Below are 16,081 nucleotides of genomic sequence, written 5' to 3'. Positions count from 1 at the left end.
CAAGTATTGGGATTTAAAAAAAAAAAAAGCCCTCTAATTAGAAGCACAGTACTGCATAAACAAAAAGGAGGGAAGGGGAGCCATAATTTTCAATTTCAGAATATGACTTGCAGATAAGAAACAATTAAATATGTATGTAAGGCTGCTCAGTTGTTGGAACAATAAAACTTTTACATTGTGGTATCTACTAAAAATAAAAGCACAGTGTCTGGTGACAGCCGTCAAATGGAGCTGAGGGCACCAGGTCCAGCTGCGAAGAGGAATAAGAAAGAACTGACGGAGAAGGAAGGCAGAGGGGGCCTTGGAGCAAGCCACATGCTAATTCTGGGAGTCTGGAGCAGACGGCCATGAAACAGCAATTAGCGTCAACAGGAGAAGCTAATTTGTTTGCTTTTTCTCCCGAGTCCCATTTCCGTGTTTGTAGGTTAGATTTGGCTGTTAAGAAAGGAAATGGCAGCATGTAAAAGACATAATGCCTGACAGTAGGAAAAGAAACCAACCCTCTATTAATAGTTCACTCAAGTAACTCATTTAGCTCCCCAGTAAGAAAACAATCCAGCTGGAAGTATGTAAGCTGGCCTCAGCTATGCCAAAGTTTCTAATTTATTCCATCTATTTAGGAATGAAGCATGCATATATGTTCTAAAACCAGAGTAAAAATTATAAAGCATAATCTTCCATTTGTTTAGGCCAAAATCTATTCACCAAGGAAATCAAACATTTACTCTGACATTTTCTCAAGGCATTTTGGATAAAACACACTGGTTAATATTGAACTAGGTGAACATTTCCATCAAGAAGCTCTAAAACTAAGTGTGTTTAAACGGCAAGATTTCTGTTAAATCAAGCTCTCAGAAGAAAAAAAAAATCAATGAAAACTCTGCTTTTAAAAAGGTCTCCCTTAAAGGAAATATAGTAAATAGCACACTCACGTTTTTCTGTCAGATGCCAGCTTCAACGGCCTCACTTTGCAGATCAGCTTCCGTACCTGCCTCCTTCCGACCCTGCTGGTATGTCTGACCTCCAGCTCCCAGCCGAATTCTCCCAGCACATTTCATCATTTCCTGTTGGCTGCCGACTCCTTGCAGCGAGATAAGGCCAGTCCCCCACACTGCTGCAGGCACCCTACAGGCACCAGGTTCTCAGACCTCGGCTCCAGGCCCGCTACGACCATCACAGAGGAGCTTTCTTTTCAGAAAGTGGCCAAACAGAAATCTCAGTATTCGAGAGAAAGTCAGAGAGAGGAGATCGGAGAACAAAAGTCATATTAACCTCCCCCCCCCCCCCCCCCGCAAAATCAACTTGTATATAAACTAACTTACACAGCATAGGACAGTCTTAGACTCTCTCCTTGGGTTTGATCCTTCCTAACTCAAGAGGAAGAAAAGACCTGCTCTGGAGCAAAGGTGCCAGGCATCACAGGAGTTCATGTGACAGGGACTTCCTTCCACGGGATGATCTTACATTGTCCCTCCATACAAAACTCAACTTCTCTGCCATACAGCAAGGCAAAGCAGCTCAACGGGGGAGATGCAGAGGAAGAGGATGCAAGCTCAGCGCCAGGGACCCCAGTCTCTCGGCAGCACACACTGTCTCCGCAGGCACGTACATGTGCACGCGTGATTCCCCAGAAGTAAAAACCAAACCCCAAAACCCCTTTCTTCCTAGAGTTTTACGAAGAATTAAAAGGGAAAAAAAGAATAAATGTAACTTTAAGAGAAGAGGAAGATGTCCTAACTCATTTTAAAATGTATGCGCGCATGAGAATACATACAATATAATATAATTCCCTCTAGATAAAGTGAAGAGGAGGCACAACTAGCTATGGGGCTTGAAGCTAGAGCAGAATGGAAAAGAGACCCGGCACGCAAGGGTCCTCAGGAATTCTTCTGATCAGGGCTCTGTTTCCTGAGCTGTTCGTGTGCTGCATTTGTGAAAATTCATCACTGTACACACTTATAATATGTGCACTTGTATGTATGTATATATATATGTTCTATCTCAATAAAAAGTGTTTTAAAAATGTATGCAACAACATAAAAAAATACAAACACTGCAAGAAAGAACAGGTATTGAAACTAATATGTAAAACACAAGAAACAAATATTTAAAGAGCTCATTTTCCCCCGAAGTACCCTCCCAGAAGATACATGTGCACCCCCAACCCCTATGGCAAGCTAGATGCTACATTTAAGTGGTGGTGGCCAGAACAGAGCCAGACCATTCCCTCCCTTGCAACACGGGCCCTGAGTCTGACCTTGTAACATGAAACAAAATAAGTTAAAAATATCTTTCCAAAATCTGTGTTTAGAAATTCCTTGATGGAAAAACACCAATAAAGCAAAGATCATATGAACACAAGGCTCAACTATTTGACATATGATAATAATTCATACTTGGAAAATTATTATACTACCCTTTCCCCCGCCTAAAAAATCAAACACAGAAGTCGACCCAAGGGGCGCCTGGGTGGCACAACGGTTGAGCGTCTGCCTTCGGCTCAGGGTGTGATCCCGGCGTTATGGGATCGAGCCCCATATCAGGCTCCTCCGCTATGAGCCTGCTTCTTCCTCTCCCACTCCCCCGGCTTGTGTTCCCTCTCTGGCTGGCTGTCTCTATCTCTGTCGAATAAATAAATAAAATCTTAAAAAAAAAAAAAAAAAAAGAAGTCGACCCAATACAACACAAACTTCGCTGTATTGCACCATCAGCTTAGTTAGATCACTCGCATGCTTACAGAGAGGCACACGCTGGAGCACTAGGCCAGCCCTGCTCTCTGGTCTGCCGAGAGGCCGGCTGCTTCATCCTGGCACTTACTAGAGGTTTAATGGCCCTAAAGGTCATCTTGTCCAGGGACACGAAAGCTGAAAAAGGCTGAATAATGTTTCCAGATACTACTTCAGTGTCCTTGACCACAACACACAGACAGGCTTTCTAAATCTAAGGGTCTGGCAGTTATCTTCCAAAGCATTTTAACTAAATTTAAGCAGCACAAAAATACGGTCACAAAAGTCCTTTTCTGGGGGTATTTTCTTCCACTAAGAAAAAATAAACACCTGAGTTCTGGCAGACCAAGCTGATTATCTACCTTTCCTTTTCATTAGCTAGCATGACCAAAAACTCTTCTTTGTCCCAGAGCCCCACTTAGGGCTCTTGGTTATGAGAGAGGACAACCACAGTAAGGTGGATTTATTCTTTAATTCCTTTTTTTTTTTTTTTGTAATCCAACAAACACAAGCTGCTCAGTAAACATTTATATAGCACTACTTTATGGTTAATCATGAAAATAATCCTATCAGGGGACTGTCACCTCTTCCATTTTCCAGCTCAGATAACTGAGGTACAGAGAGGTTATATTACCTGCCCTGCATCCCAAAGCTGGCACGTGAGGGAACCAGGATCCGAACCCAGGCAGTCAGCTTCCAGAATCTAGCTGTTTAACCATTATACGGCCTCTCCATCTTGGCTTCCCTCAATAAATCAGAAGTGGGTCTTGGATACAGCTGCCATGGAATAAAAATCTGATTTGAAGTGAAGTAAGAGTGCAGATAGCAGTGGGACTATGAAGTAATGAGCCCGGCTTTCCACAGTGGCTGGGGCATTCTCTCCTGGTCCCCACAACCTTGGCCAGTGGGCTCCTACCTGGAGACCAGCTGTCCTGACCCTCTGGCAGAGGACGAGACTGGCTCAGGCAGCTATTCCACCCCTAAGGCGGTACTGGGACAGAAACACTGCTCCAGGGAAACCCACCTGCTAACCTCTTGCACGTGGTGCCTAAACTGGTATTTCCAGTTCCAATCTGGTTTCTGTCACCAGACTTGAAACCTTCGGGCATTCATTCAACAAACATTTGTGCCAGGCACAGGGCTTAAGGCCTCGGGGCCCCACGGCTGAAAAAGCCAAAATCCCTGCCTTGGATTGCTCAGTGTATGCGCAGGGCAGATGCATAAATAAATAAAAATGGCACGAGCTGCTAAGTGCTAGAACCAACATGCACTGAGGGCTGAGCGAACACTGTGAAGGGAGCAGTGAGCTAGGGTGGGAAACAGGGTCAGGGAAGTCCTCATGAAGGAAGGGACGGGAGTGGCTTCTCCAAGAGCTTGCCATCAACCTACTTAAACCATGTAGATTAAGGCAGAAAAAAATTCTGAAACAAAATCCAGCAAGTTAGCTGAAGACTACCGATGCCTTCATGACCTCCGTCCTCAGCTGATGGCTGAGTCCATGCGCCGCAGTCATGAACCTCGCATCAGGCACAGACATCAGGGCAACACCGGACCGGCTGTCTCTTCTCTCCGATACCGCTGTTCTGTTATAGGACTGTGGCATGGTGAAAACGGCTGCCTTCACTGAGCTCTTTTAAAAGACTCCATAAGATAGGTACTACTAGCTCCGTTTCACGGAAGGAAAACCACCACAGAGAAATTAAGCAGCCTGCCCAGTATCACCCAGCAAATAATGGCAGAATGGGATTCGAACCCAAGTCTACTTGATATTTTCAAAGCCCATCCTCCCTCCACCCCACTCATGCCTTCCCTGGAACTAGACCTGTGAGGAACATGAGGATATCTGGCAACAGGTCATGTCACATGGGGGAAAGAATAAAATTTTCACCGTGTGATTTTTTCCCCATTCCTCTATTGGTCTGTCCTTGCTTTAATGTCACACTTTTTCTAAAACAGCTTTATCGAGATGTAATTCACATACCACATAATAAAGCCATTTAAAGTATATAATTCAATGGTTTTTAGTATATTTACAGAGCTGTGCAACCATAACCCCAATTTTAGGACATTGTCTTTACCTCAAAAAGAAACCCCATGCACATTAGCTGCCACCTTTTACTCCCCCCCCTTCCCCAACCCGAAACAACCAGTGACTCTTACAAGGTGATTCTTAAAGAGGTTATCAGCACACAGTAATCAGGTTGTTAATAAAACAGTGCAAATTGCAGTTCTGTGCTTCAGGCCTCCTTCCTAGGCCAAAGCTAACAGCTGAGCCGGATAGGGCCAGGGAAAAGCCAGGTAACTTAGAGGTAGGTGCTGGGGTGAGAGGCGGAGGTATCTGGCCGCCCCATGCTAGATGGGCTCCACAGTTCCCATGTCCCTGAACTTAGCAAGGCCTAAACACAGAGCCAGGAGATCTAGCCGCTGCCGGAATGTTGGAAGTCATGCAACAACTCTAGAAGAGGCCCTCTGGTCACAAGACCTTACACCATTAAGAATGCCCAGCTCCCCACCTCTAGAAAGACAAACCAGGATGGTATCCACTACCATAGGCTGGGGGTACCCAGAACAGAGTTGTTCTGAGAAGCCAAACTCTTTAAGGATTGATTACCAGGACTAGTGATGGCCTGGAGGAAAAGATGTCTCCTCTGCTCTTCCTCCCAGCCTTCCTCAAGTGCTAAGGAGAGTTAGGGGAAAGGGGTCTACAAACAGACCACGCACATACTTCCACAGAGCCCTGATTTCTCTATCCACTTCTGCATACAGATAACAGAAATGGCTCTGTGCAGCATCGCCACAAGTACAAAACTCCTCAACGCTGAAGAGGAATGAGCTTCTGACAGATGCAAATGGGTAAATCACAGAAACTTCATGGTGAGCAAAAGAGGCCAGATGCAAAAGGGTGCACACTGTGTGTTCTATTTACATGAAATTCTAAACCCGGCCAAACAAATCCATAGTGACAGATCAACGTTTGCTGGGCGCCAGGAGCTGGGTGGGGGCTGACTGCACAGGGCACAAGGAAAGTTCTGAAATGATGGAAATGGTCTCTGTCTTGCTTGGGACAGTGGCTACACAGGTGTATCCATTTGTCATATCCATTTACATATAAATTAATATCTCAAGAAAGAGAAAGGGGAGGGGAGGGAAGGGGGGGCGGCGAATGAGGGAAAGAAGACAGGAGAGAAGCCTACTGCAGAGCCTGAACAACGGAACTGTCCGCCCTCTCCATGGGCGGCACAGCAGCTACTGCCTTCACCAAGGATTGGCCTGCAAGATGCCACCAAGGCCCAGGTCTTGCCAGCACGCGCGAATTGCCCTGGGTCTCAGTTTTTGGAACTGATCCTCTAACACACACAAATGATTCTGATGAACCTGAACGGTCCACTTTCTAACCAGGTTAGCTCAGCTCTCCAATATCACTGCAGTAAAAAGCGTGATGACGTCAGCCAGCGACTCAGAAATGGCAGCTTTCAGTGACAGGCTCCAATGGCTGTTTGACAGTCAGTAAACAAGTAAAATCTAATGCGATAATTACAGGTATTAGCTTTTCTTTTTCTTCAAATGATAAGTAAATCTTAAATTCTAGGTTATACAAAACATTCTGATAGGTCAATGGGGGGGGAAGGGCAGCAGCTATGTTCAAATTTTACATGTTAGCCTTTCATATTTTTCATGAAACAAGACATAAATAGAGCCATCTTGCCTTTAGTCTTCCCACAGATACGTATATATAAAAAGGAATAAACCAAGCCAAATTTCTACCATTCTCGATCAAAGAAGAAGGTGCCAGAACAAGCTGAACTAAGTACTAGTTCTATCTTTGGCAAAGTAAAAAAAAAAATAAAAAAATAAAAAATAAAACCCTTTATATAAGCTTCTTTGCTTCCCTGGCACTCACCCAAAGCTAAAGAAAAAAAAATGAAGCCAAACTAATTAAAGCAGAAAGCCCAATTGAGAAAAACTTCAAAGCATCAATGTGATATGAAAAATATGTTAATTTCTTTTCTTACACCTTTTATAAAATGCCATCATGAGAAGAAACACCTAGGCTTCTAACACAACATCTCGGTGGTTAAGATGTCACCCGCAGTACTGGGGCCAGCTGAAACCTTCCTTGGACAACACACTGAAGATGGAAAATGACCCCTGAAGGAAGATCTGAAATCAAAAAGGAGTGGTGAACAAGATTTGTGGTGAGTTTTGGGGTATTTTCAGGAACAAAGATAGAGATCTGCTCTGTTCATGTTTTACTGGAGGTTTACGGGTGTGATTTTCCCCCTCGTTTATTTCTATGTGCCCTCTCTATGCTAGATTCTGGAAGTTACAAGCTAAATAATTTCCCGCACTTGTCCTTAAGCAGCTTAGAGTTTAGTAGGGTAGAGAGACAAGCACCCAGAGGACTGTACAGTGGGACAAGGGCACATAGCAGACCTAGGCAGGGAGCCCTGCGTAGGAGAGTGGGGCAGATGTGGGAAACCACCGGGGAGGCTGGGCGCTGAGCTGAGTCAGGTAAAGAAGGCGCTGTATCTCTCCCCTCTCTGGCTGGGGCTTCCTCCTCCCCCAGCTTTACTGACCAGGGTATGGCACTGAGGGCAGAAGCTCCGAACGCAAGGCTGCCAACTTTATTTTGTCCACTAAGGGCACTAAAAAAAGAAAAACCAATCACCTCCCATTATTTCATTTCAAAGGCATTTTAATAATAAAAAAGGCATTTTAACACTAAAAAGCAGGTCATACAACATCAGAATATAGCAAAAGCCTCAAACTAAGTATTTCTAGCTTTGTAAAGAATAATGACAATGTTGATATTTTAGCCCCATGGCAATAAAAATACCATCATGAACTAGAAACTCTGCAAACAGAGGCTAAAGTTAGGACTATTTTACGACATTTTATATACTTTTGCCAGAATCTTTACATACAATGACTATACTTCATGATAACCCTGCAAAGTGGGAATATCGTCCCCATTTTTCAGAAAACTAGAGCCCTGGGGCAAGTGGCTTGCCCATAGTCACACAGCAGTTACACAGAGCTACTACACATGGTTCCCTCTGACAGCGGAGCCCATCCGGTCCCACAAGCACGCTGGGATGGTATGGGAGAGCTCTGGGTGACCTCTGAGGTCCTCATTAGAAATAAACATGTTTTATTGTTGTTGCTTTGGAGATCGCAAAGGAAGAATTCAGCTCTGGTTTTTTGTGTTTGGTTTTTTCTTTCTTTCTTTTTTTTTTTTTTTTTTGGTAGTCCCAAACAACCAGCTCAAACCCTTTGTGAAACCAAGAGAGATATAAATATGTAAATAAATGGAAATCATGATCCCAAGCATTCCAGAATGCTGCCATTACCTTCTCCTTCTCCATTTGGACCAGTGCTAGGGATAAAGAAGATGGGAAAGATGGGAAAAGATCAAGAATCCCGGGGCGCCTGGGTGGCTCAGTCAGTTAAGTGTCTGCCTTCAGCTCAGATCATTATCCGAGGGTCCTGGGATTAAGCCCCACATCGGGCTCCCTGTTCAGTGGGGAGCCTGCTTCTCCCTCTTCCTGCCAATCCCCGTTTCTGTGCACGCTCTGTCAAATAAATCTTTTTTTTTTTTTTAAATCAAGAATTCCAATGTGCCAAGAAACAGGGGACATTTGAACCCTGACTCAAGAACACTATACTTCAGTTTGGCACGTAATAAGTATACATTTAGAGTTTAATGAATGAATCTAAAGCCTGTAGGTAGTGCTGAGTGCTATATAAATTCAATTTAAAAGATATGTTCTCTAACCCCTAAAAGCTTCCATTCTAGGGTCTGAAATGTTATTATAAATAAAACACCAACTGAGGCGCCTGGGTGGCTCAGTTGGTAAAGCAACCAACTCTTGGATTAGGCTCGGGTCATGATCTCAGGGTCGTGAGATCAAGCCCCACATTGGGCTCCACACTCGGCATGGAGTTTGCTTGAGATTCTCTGCCTCTCCTTCTCCCTCTGCCCCTACCCCTACTCACACACACACCCTCTCAAATAAATAATCTTATAAATAGAATACCAACTACAAACTTAAAAGTGCATCTCATTTTACACATTTTATGTTTTTCTTCTACCATTTAAAATTGAAGCCTACTGTACTTAAACAATCTTAAACACAAGGCTCCCAATTGTACTTCAACACGGGATGAGATCCTTCCAAGTGAGGAGGTTAGAGGCTGGCCCCCTACAGGACCTCCATACCTGTGTGGAAAAGACAGAGCTGAGTGGGGCCAAGCAACAGAGAGGGGCAGTCGTGAGCAGATACAGGGCCTTGGCAAGCTTCTAGATTCCTCCACCTGTAACGTGAAGACAGCCTCAGGTACCACCCAAGGCTTGGGAAGATTAAGTGAGACAATATACACACAGTGTATCTTTAAATGGTAGCCACTGAGGTCATCCCCTGATGACAGAACCGGAAGCTCCCAATGACGGTGATCACAGCTGAAGTCACGGAAGGGTCAAAGGGCCCTATCCGAGGATAGGGTCGAAACACAGTAGGCACATGCTTAGGTGGCAGGGCATAAGGTTAATCCCCAGCAAAGTCAGAGAGCAGGCAACCAATAAATGTCAGAAAATCAAGGAATCAATGACACAATCTGAATGGAAGCAAAGGCATGGTGACCACAAGGAACGAAGTATGGGCATGGACGGGGCTGGTTCAGAATGTCTTGTGAAGGCAAAGAAAGTGAAGGGACTTTGCCAAGAGGCCGACTAAGCTGAGTGGCAGAGAGTGCCGAGCCCAGAACAAGTCTCACCAGCACACTGTGAGCCACCTGACAGGAGTCACAGGGAGAAAGCAAGCTGCTCGGCCTGGCAGTGGTTGCTCTGCGTCTGTGACAGGTGACCCAGCTTAAGGCAGAGTACAAATGAGGAACACAGTTCTCCCATTCGTGAGGGTGAGCTAAAGAAGGGCATGTTACAAAACAGTGTAAACCATATGATCCTATTTGTCTTTAAAAATCACATTTGTGTGTGAGTAAGTATAATGATCTGGGAAAGCATATGTCAAGGTATTGACAGTAATTTTTCTCCTTTTGAATATTTGTAGTTGTATTTTACAAAGTCCATGCATTGACTTTATAATGAAGGAATACACTGAGTTCCTTAGGAGATCTTAAAGCCAGACAGCTGACTCCAAGGCAGCGAGCAGAAGGGCTGTGGAGAGACTACTGCTGCACAGAGGGTGCTCAGGACCACAGCACTCACAATCTCTGGGCACTAACAGATACGGAGGGCAGAGCCCTGCCTGCAAGGCTTCCATAAAATCCCCTGTTCTGGATAAACCCTGGAGCAAGATGCTATCAACCAAAGCCTGAAACCTCATCCTCCAGAGGGAGGCACATCACCCTTGCAGGTGGCTTCACCAATTGTGCAAAATTTCATATGGGAAAGCCAAGGGATGGGATTCCTGGGCATACCCCACAATTCACTCCATGAAGTCTGAGATTTTATGAACCATTTCCGTAAACAAACATAAGTCCCAGGAATGGTCAAGGCTCTCCAGCTGCATGCAAAAGCAGAAGATGCCGGCCCTGGCCTCAGACCAACAATCTCATTCACACAGTATAGAGGTTCTTTAAGACCTCAATGTCACACAAACGAATCCCATGCAGAGACAGGTCTAAGGGAGACATTCTGCAGAATAAGCACATCTTAGTTTACCAGATGAACGGAACCAAATGAAAGGCCCAATCCCCAGTGCCAGCCACACATAGGCAGGGCGCTTCACGAGCTTTCACAACTTCAGCCCTCCTAATGATAACCCTGAGAAAGGGGAGTCAGCCGCCAGATAGCCCCTTCCCTAAGAGGAGACAGGGATCCCAGTGCCTCTGACAGCACACATGACCCACAGAACTTGGTGACCACCAAACCTCGACAATGAACATACGCATGCAAAGCTGTATAAAGACCTCTGATAGGTCAGAAGGTCCTGTGACAGGACCTATGCACTTGGATTAGGGCTGGGGGAAATTATTTTATAAATAGCTGAGAGTACTGACTTCCAGGGTCAAGATGTGGCCTGAAAATGTGGCACCGAGTGTGCTTACTACGCTTTGTGACAGCGTTCATTTTCACAACTCCTCACTCTGTGACCGTGTGTTTGCAGGTTAATGGAAATGGAACACCAAGAGTGAGCTCACCCAGATCCTGGGTCCTTTTGTGCTTGTCCCCCCAGTACACCCCCTCCAAACCCACTTACAATTCCCCACCTATGAAAAAGTGTCTTCAGGCTCAGGAGGGGGAACTAAGATCTTTAAATGGTATCAGTATATTTCTCTGTTACACTTACTGAAACACCACACTTGTCGTTTGTAATGTCAAAACAGTGCATGTATAAGAAATAGGCTGTGTCCAAATTTGTTAGATTTAGATGCTCTTTCCAACAAATACGACAATAAATAGTACAGATTTTCTTTCTGTTCCACAACTGTATTCCAACTAATCTGTAATCTCATTTTATGTAGAATTATTTTCTGATAGCACACCAATTATTGTTCTTCCTCAAAGATGTTGAGAAATATTATTATGATGTAATTTTTAGCAGTACCACTTAACAATGGTTTACACACAAGTTTTTCTTCCTATGGAGGCCTTGGGGAAGAATCAAATACTTTTAAGATGAGTAATAGCCTGAACAACTCTGGCAACAACCAATACCATAACACCTACACTATCAAAACAATCTGGGATTCATTATATCTGTAGACTGGAAATGTTTTTCTCTTCATCTTTCATGGAAAATGTCAAATGTATAAAAAGTACAGAATAGAATAATGATGCCTAGTTTCAACAACTATCAGTAGAGGACCAATCCTGTCTCACTTGTGATTGTGAAAATTATTAAATGCTCATGGAATCATAAGGCCCAAGTGTGTTTTTACGTGACCTGGCCGGTCCACAGCATGAGTCCTCAGTCTGGGAAGAGGAGACACAAAGCAAGCAGAGCAGAGGTCCTCACCTGAAGGGGATGGCAACTTTATAGGAACCAGAGCCCACGTAAAATGTGTGTAAAACCAAGGAATAAAAATACGAAGCCCACAAGGTGAGCCTCACCAGGGGTAAGTCATGCTGACATCACTGTACGCCCTGATACGATGTGGTAAGGAAGGCACTTCACCTCTGCAGTATTCTGCCCCAAAACTCATAAGCCCAGTCCAATAATGTGAAGAAGAAAAAAAGCATGAGGCAAACCCAAATTGAGGGACATTCCACAAAATATCCGACTAGCAGTCTTCAAAATTGTCAAGGTCGTGAAAAATAACACAGAAACTGTCACAGATGGAGGAGACCAAGGAGACAGGACAATTGAACTCAATGTGATATCCTGGACTGGATCCTGGAACAGACAGAATCTCAGTGGAAAAACCCGTGAAATCCAAGTCAAGTCTGTAGTTTCATTAATAACACTGCACTGATGTGAAAGTCTTCATTTTGACAACTGTGCTGGAGTTACATAAGATGTTAACATTAGGGGAAATTAGGTGAAAGGTATATGGGAATGCTCTGCATTGTCTTTGCAACTTTTCTGTATACCTAAAACTTTTCCAAGATAAAAAGTTTATCACAGAAATAATATAAAAAATTTAACTGGCTAATAAATACTCATTATATCCTTCACAAGAAAGAGTCAAAGGCAATGTGACCTTCATTTTATTTTTTTTTAAGATTTATTTATTTTAGAGAGAGAGAATGAGAGGGAGCACGACCAGGAGGAGGGGCAGAGGGAGAGGGAGAGAATTTCAAGAAAACTTCCCACTGAGCATAGAGCCCACCAACCAGGGCCAAAATCAAAAGTCAGCCGCTTAACTGACTAAGCCACCCAAGTCTCCTGAGGTCTTCATTTTAAAATTCAGCCAAGGGGAGGCAGTGCCTGGGTGGCTCAGTCGGTTAAGCCTCTGGCTCTTGATCTCAGCTCAGCTCTTGGCCTCAGGGTCGTAAGTTCAAGCCCTGCACTGGGCTCCATACTGGGTGTTGAACCTACTTAAAAAATAAATAAAATAAAACAAAGTTTAGCCAGGGGAGTTGAAGCATAAAGAAAGAAAACAATTTGCTACACAGTCTCAAAGAAAGGAAGCACCCTGAAACCAAGGCAGGGCCCCTATAAGCTGAAGGCCACACAAGGAGCACACCACAGGACACGGAGCATCTGACTGTGATAATGAACTGGGCTGACAGAAGTGACCTCCAAACCACGAGACTGCCCTGCCCGGTCTCCTCCACCCCACCCTCCCTTACTACCCAGCTTCTCCCCTCCAGCGCCTCTCCATTCAAGCAGCAAGTTCTGAGGGTCTGTGAGCTCACTGAGTGAGACCAACAAAACGAGGAGGTATTACATACCACTGTATGCTAATTCAGTTAAAAAAAATGTGTTTTTTAAGTATCTAGAGAGAAGATGAGCTGTGATCAGAACTGCACTAGGAAATCAGATGCTGTAACTCTGCCCAGGGGATGGGCTGGAAGAAGCAGGATTCTGCCTTGGTCTTTCTGACCAGGACACCACGCTTGGAAGGACTGAGCCTACCGCCACACAGTGACTGAAAATTCACTCATGCTTTTAACTAGCTTTGCACTTAATATAAACAGTGTGCTTCTTTATAAGAGTACCTTCCTACATTTGAAACAGGACACAATTCTAGAAATAAAAGCACACACCTGGGTTTTCAAAGTATGAACTACGTGTGGGGATTTAATTCATTCTGAACCGGATTTAAGAAAACTTTAAAGGCTAGAGTCAACACAAAACAAGCATCTTAGAGCAGCCAGATGTCTGCCTGGGCACTTGAGCAAATGTCTTACACTGAAGGTCAGCTCAAGGAAGAATTTATGTGAAATATTCCTGCCCAAATGCCCTGCAACAAAATTACTGAAAGACGAAGACAGAAAACCAGCAGTGATTTTTTGAAACAATCCTTAAAAAGAAAAGAGAGACAGTTTTAAAAAGTTGTATTTGTTCTCCAAAACAACAGTTTGAAAATGACAGAATCTGCCATCTTTCTCATCGATGAGCAGCTAGCTTCATTACTTCTGCTTATCCAGTAATTGAAGAATGTCTTGCAAAATTCAGGTCAAAACTTCCCCAGCGCTCTGAATTATGTAACCTGGAATCTGTACAATAATGCCACTGACCGACAGCCCTCCACTGAGGCTTCGTTCTTCAACTTCACATTGAGAAAAAGCCCACATATGCTTTTTCCATTCATTTTTAAAATGTTTTTTGAATTAGAAACTCTCCAAATACACCCTGGTCTTTACACATTCGATGGTTCAGACTTCAGGGGCCGTGTGCCCGGGCTCACCAGGTATGGAAAGCCCCACACCAGTACTAGGCATAGCAGCCTTCCCCAGATGCCCAGGGGGGTGGGTTGCTCAACTGTAAAAAGAGGACAAGCACCTCCCACCCTCAGGTTGCTGAGAGGGTTAAATGAGACAAAGCACCTGGTCTGGTACCTGACAGCCCATCTTGTCCCCAAATCTAAGTCTCCTTCCCTCCAAATCCCTTTATCCACTCTCCTTCTGGTTGCCCTCCATCTGGCCCACCAAGACCTAGGTACAACAGAAAAGCCAATTCCCCCAAGGAGCCGGCACCTTTATCGTCCCCTCACAGCTCTTTCCTGTGAGCACCAGATGACAGGTACCACATGCAACACATTCATCTATTAATCGAATACGAATTTTATTTGTATTCCATCTACCTCTCCACTGATTTCCATGAGGAAGGATTTTCTTCTCTTTTTCTGAGACAGAAAGCAAGCGAGCATGGAGGCAGGGGGGTGGGGTGGGATCTTAAGCAGTCTTCATGCCCAGCATGGAGCTGGATGCAGGGCTTGATTTCACGACCCTGAGATCACTGAAATCGTGACATGAGCCAAAATCAAGAGTCAGATGCTTAACCGACTGGGCCACCCAGGCGCCCCGGAAGGATTTTTCTCTAAATGCTCCTAGTCTGTTACACAATGCCTAACTCCTCCCCAGGAAAAAAACAGTACAGTGCTCTTCCTGGAGGGCAGGGGACAGTGATCAAATAGAGCTTCTTGTCTGGGTGCAGATCATCATTTTTTTAAGATTTTATTTATGCATTTGAAAGAGAGAGAGCACAAGTGGCAGCTGGGGTGAGGGGGGGACCAGAGGTAGAAGCAGACTCCCTGCTGAGCAGGGCTCCATCCCAGGACCCTGGGATCACGACCTAAGCCGAAGGCAGCCACTTAACCAACTGAGACACCCAGGTACCCCTGGCTGGGGATCATCATTGAAAGATCATAAGCAAGAAGAACAAAGCTGGCGGCATCACAATCCCAGGTTGTAAGATACACTGCAAAGCTGTGGTAATCAAAACAGTATGGAACTGGCACAAAAACAAACACAGATCAATGGAACAAAAAAAGAGCCCGTGGGGCGCCTGGGTGGCTCAGTCGTTAAGCGTCTGCCTTCAGCTCAGGGTGTGATCCCGGCATTCTGGGATTGAGCCCCACATCAAGCTCCTCCACTGGGAGCCTGCTTCTTCCTCTCCCACTCTCCCTGCTTGTGTTCCCTCTCTCGCTGGCTCTCTCTCTCTCTGTCAAGTAAATAAATAAAATCTTAAAAAAAAAAAAAAAAGAGCCCAGAAATAAACCCACACTTATATGGTCAATTAATCTTTGACAAAGGAGGCAAGAATATCCAATGAGAAAAAGACAGTCTCTTCAATAAATGGTGCTGGGAAAACTGGACAGGTACATGGACCACCTTCTTACACAATACACAAAAATAAACTCAAAATAAAGACCTAAATGAGAGACCTGAAACCACAGAACTCCTAAAAGAAAACATAGGCATTAAACTCTTGAATATCAGCTTTAGCAACATATTTATGGATCTGTCTTCTCAGGCAAGGGAAACAAAAGGAAAAATAAACTATTGGGACTACCCCAAAATAAAAAGCCTCCGCATGGCAAAGAGAAAACAAAAAACAAACACCATCAACAAAGCAGAAAGGCAACCTACTGAAAAAAAGTCATTTGCAAGTGATATATCTGGAAAGGGGTCAATATCCAAAATAAAGAACTTACACAACACCAATAAATAAATACATAAATACATAAAATAATAAAATATGAGCAGAGGACCCAATAGGACATTTGTCCAAATAAGACTTACAGATGGCCAACAGACACATGAAGTTCAACATCACTAACCATCAGGGACATGCAAATCAAAACCACAATGAGATATCACCTCACACCTGTCAGAATGTCTAAAATCAAAAGGACAAGAAACAGGTGCTGGTGAAGATGCGGTGAAAAAGGAACGCTCACGCGCTGCTGGTAGGAGTGTAAATTGGTTTAACCACTGTGAAATG

At 44.3% G+C, this 16,081-nt stretch overlaps 1 protein-coding gene across 9 annotated transcripts in view; it reads right to left on the bottom strand.

Moving 5' to 3' along the window:
* PACSIN2 (protein kinase C and casein kinase substrate in neurons 2) overlaps positions 1-16,081 on the bottom strand; it is a 127,393-nt gene that overhangs the window by 80,987 nt on the left and 30,325 nt on the right. For 6 of the 9 annotated variants that reach the window (XM_048217799.2, XM_044392377.3, XM_026479478.4 and 3 more), the window contains exon 1: positions 933-1,232. The exons of 2 other annotated variants lie outside the window; for them this stretch is intronic. The gene's annotated coding sequence lies outside the window, so the exon portion shown is untranslated. Of the gene's footprint in view, positions 1-932; positions 2,337-16,081 lie in introns of those variants that run through there. One more of the 9 variants, XM_026479477.4, reaches the window with a different exon arrangement.

Source organism: Ursus arctos, unplaced genomic scaffold (genome assembly GCF_023065955.2).
Source record: "Ursus arctos isolate Adak ecotype North America unplaced genomic scaffold, UrsArc2.0 scaffold_21, whole genome shotgun sequence".
Classification (NCBI taxonomy): domain Eukaryota; kingdom Metazoa; phylum Chordata; class Mammalia; order Carnivora; family Ursidae; genus Ursus; species Ursus arctos.
This window is presented reverse-complemented; position numbering and strand designations above follow the sequence as displayed.